The sequence below is a fragment of the Phyllostomus hastatus genome, unplaced genomic scaffold (assembly GCF_019186645.2).
Source record: "Phyllostomus hastatus isolate PE091 unplaced genomic scaffold, TTU_PhHast_1.1 phas_scaffold_345, whole genome shotgun sequence".
In the NCBI taxonomy this organism is placed as follows: Eukaryota; Metazoa; Chordata; class Mammalia; order Chiroptera; family Phyllostomidae; genus Phyllostomus; species Phyllostomus hastatus.
This window is the reverse complement of record NW_025334024.1, coordinates 13,706,286-13,709,877: the sequence shown is the minus strand read 5'-3', so window position 1 is coordinate 13,709,877 and position 3,592 is coordinate 13,706,286. Positions and strand designations below refer to the sequence as shown.

The 3,592-nt window shown below is 41.1% G+C and overlaps 1 pseudogene; it reads left to right on the top strand.

The window, feature by feature from the left end:
* The first annotated feature begins 60 nt into the window (after positions 1 to 60).
* Positions 61 to 1,469, top strand: LOC123806198 (annotated as a pseudogene).
* Positions 1,470 to 3,592: the final 2,123 nt, after the last annotated feature.

Below are 3,592 nucleotides of genomic sequence, written 5' to 3'. Positions count from 1 at the left end.
GATTAAAAGAAATAATGTATGTAAAGCTTTTTAGTACTTAGTAGGTGCTCAATAAATAATAATTTCCTTTCTCATTGCTTGCCAAGTTTTACTGGACTAAATATTAATGATTCTATGAGACTAGGTAAAGGAGAGGCTGAGAAAACTAGTTGGCCAAATTAATGATATTTTTGTTTGTTTCTTGTGTAACTGGCATTTTTGTTTTTCTTTTTAAGAAACTATTTTTTAGAGCAACTTTAGGTTCATAGAGAAATGCCAAATTTCTTTCTCTCTCTCTCTCTCTCTCTTTTTTTATGTGTGTGTGGAGGCTCAGAGGCGATCAGCTGCTTCAGGATGAAGCTGAACATCTCTTTCCCAACCACTGACTGCCAGAAACTCATTGAAGTAGATGATGAACTCAAACCTCATATCTTTTACGAGAAGTGTATGGGCATAGTTGCTGCAGACATTCTGGGAGAAGAATGGAGGGGTCATGTGGTTTGAAATGGTAGAAACGAACAAGGTCTCTCCAGGAAATAGGATGTCTTGACGCATAGCCATGTCTGCCTGCTGCTGAGCAAGGGCATTCCTGTTACAGATCATGTAGGACTGAAGAGAGAAGGGACAAATCTGTTCAGGGCTGCACTGCGGATGCCAATCTTCATATTCTCAACTTGGACATTGTAAAAAAAGCGGACAGGGGGCAGATATTCCTGGTCTCACTGATACCACTGTACCTTGTTTCCTGGGTCCCAAAAGAGCGAGCAGAATCCACAGTTTAAAAAAAATATATTTTATTTATTTATTTATTTTTAGAGATAGGGAAAGAGAGAGAAACATCAATGTGTGAAAGATAGATCAATTGGTTGCCTCTTGCAGGCCCCCAACTGGGAACCTGGCCCGCAACCCAGGCATGTGCCCTGACTGGGAATCAAATGAATACCCTGCTACCCGGCCCCAGTTCACAGGCTGGCACTCAGTCCACTGAGCCACACCAGTTGGGGCAGGAGCCACAAATTTTTCATTCTTACTAAAGAAGATGATGTCTGCCAAGATGTTGTGAGAAAGCCCCTAAGCAAAGCAGGTAAGAAACCTACGACCAAAGCACCCAAGATTCAGCATATTGCTACTCCACGTGTCCTGCAACATAAATGTTGGCATATTGCTCTGAAGAAACAATGCACTAAGAAAAACAAGGAAGAGGCTGCACAGTATGCTACACTTCGGGCTAAAAGAATGAAGGAGGCCAAGGAAAAACATCAGGAACAGATTGCCGAGAGAGTCGTCTCTGAGAGCTTCTACCTCAAAGCCTGACCCCGGTCAAAAATGAGGTCTTCTAAGAGGAATAATAAATAAGGACAAACACCAAATCTCAAAGAAAGAAAAAAGCCAAATTAATTTTTAAACGCAGTTGCTGGTTACGTGGAATCTTTATTTCAAATTCCTATTTTATGAGTCCAGGAGAGTTTACATTGCCCCCTTTGCGTGTGAAAAAGTGACACCTGTATACCATTTTCTCTCTTTTAAAAAAATCAGTTTTGTCTTGAATGTTTCATTCTAAGATTTTCCTCTCCTTATGAAACACAAGTTTATTCAAAGAATATGGGTTAGAGGAAAGATCCTTGAAATCCAAGGCCAGGGCCTGACCTGCACAGCAGTCTGGCTGCCTCTCCTCAAGAGTGTACACCTCCCCCCACACACACACCTGTTGGAATCCTATCATTGTCAGGCACGTGTGAGGGGCTTGGTGGAGGAGCAGTTTGGTGTTCCCTGAGCCAGATACTAGGAATTGGCGGCCCCAGTTACTAAGGTGTCCCAACACTTTTTGGACTTCCCAGACTAATTTTAAAGCAGCACGAAGGGTTGACTGATTTTAAAGGAACAAGGATGGGGCTCTTCACTTGATGGAGAACAAAACCAATTCACTATGGATCCTTCTAGGCAAATGATAGTGTCCATATTAAAGAAATAAAATTACAATGAGTCTGAAGCCCTGCTCTTTTTCTGGGCAATGCGCTTTTCCCAGTGGCCTCAGTTCCCTCTTCCCTACATGGGAGAAGGGCACCGTTTCCTCAAGTTAGGGTTTGACTTGGTTGCAGTCTCATATCTGGTGAGATTTTTCATTCCGAAAGTGCCAACATAACAGGCTCATTTGCGAAGCAAGCATAACTACTCTTCAAAAAAATATAAATATGACATAAAACATCTCAGGTGCAGACACTTTGGACTGCCTCTTTTAAAATATCTTTAAAGCAAAGAAGGTGCTTGGCTGGGCCTGATATCTCCTGGGCTTTGGCCTTCTCTTGGAAGGAACATGTAGTACATTTCCCAATATTCTTGGTAGGAGGTCAAGGAGGATGTGGAGTGTATGGAATTTTAATTTTTACTTCACTTCTGGTTTTTGTCATAACTGAAGTGTTAATCCCTAAGCCCCTTCCTAGGCCAGGATAAACTGCGAGTAGGCACCATGCTTAAAAGAATTGTAAAAATCCTTTTCCCAAGAGCATCACATAAACAACAGATGGACTAATTTCTGTCTGACTTTCTGGCTTATTTATAAATTCAGATGACTCAAACATAACAAAACAGGCCAGTGGAACTGCCTCTTTGATGCAGGTCCCTGTATTTCCTACAGGGTTGTGTTCCCTCTTCACTGTCTTTTCTCGCTGAGGTCTCTAGTAGATGGAGAGGAGGAAGAGTTCCTTGTGAAAGACACTGACTACAATTCTGCAGAGAGGGCTTTCCTCATCTGCTGTAAAGGTCATATGGCTTCAGCTGACGATACTGAGAGAGGGTAGCCCCTCCACCCCCAGTACCACAGATTCCAACTTCATGTCATGTCTTCATGTCAAAAGCCCTCTTTCACTGCTCTAGTAATCTCTCACCTTTCTGCTTTTCTTTTTTTTTTGGACCTAGAACTTATCTACTGAGTAATAATATCATTAATTTTCTTTTGCATTTGAGAATTTTTAAAAAATCTAGTTTACTTCAATGAGATTATTATTATCTGGGAAGTAGGGACAGACTCTTTTGAAATGTCTATTACAGATTCTGTACGCCCAGAACAGTGTGGTATAGTGGAAAGAGCCAGGCAGCACATTCATTGAACAATTACTAAATGAACCAAAAGATATATTCCAAGTTGAAAGGTCTAGATTGGATTCTGGTCTCTGCTGTATGTAGGTGTAACAAATCATTTAATTTCTCTAGGCTTCTGTTTCCTCATGTCTAAAGTGGGGGTGATAATATTTATCCCAAAGAGAGCTAATATTTATTGAGCCCTTACTATGTGCCAACTGCTGTGCTAAGTACTTCAAGTGTATCAGCTCATTTAATGACCACACCAGCCTTAAGGTGGCGATGCTACTATTAACTCCATTTTAAAGATGGGCACACTGAGGCTCAGAAATGCTCAGCAATATTAAGTAACTTGCTGCAGGTCACACAATAAAGAGAGGAAGAGCTGAGTTTTAAACCCAGACAACCTAGCACCAGAAATCAACACTTTTAACTACTATGCTACAATGTCTGTGTGTTTTACAACCTATGGTGGGTGAGAAGCAAATGAATCAATGTAGATGCAAACACTTTCGTAAATTCGAAGACAAAATGC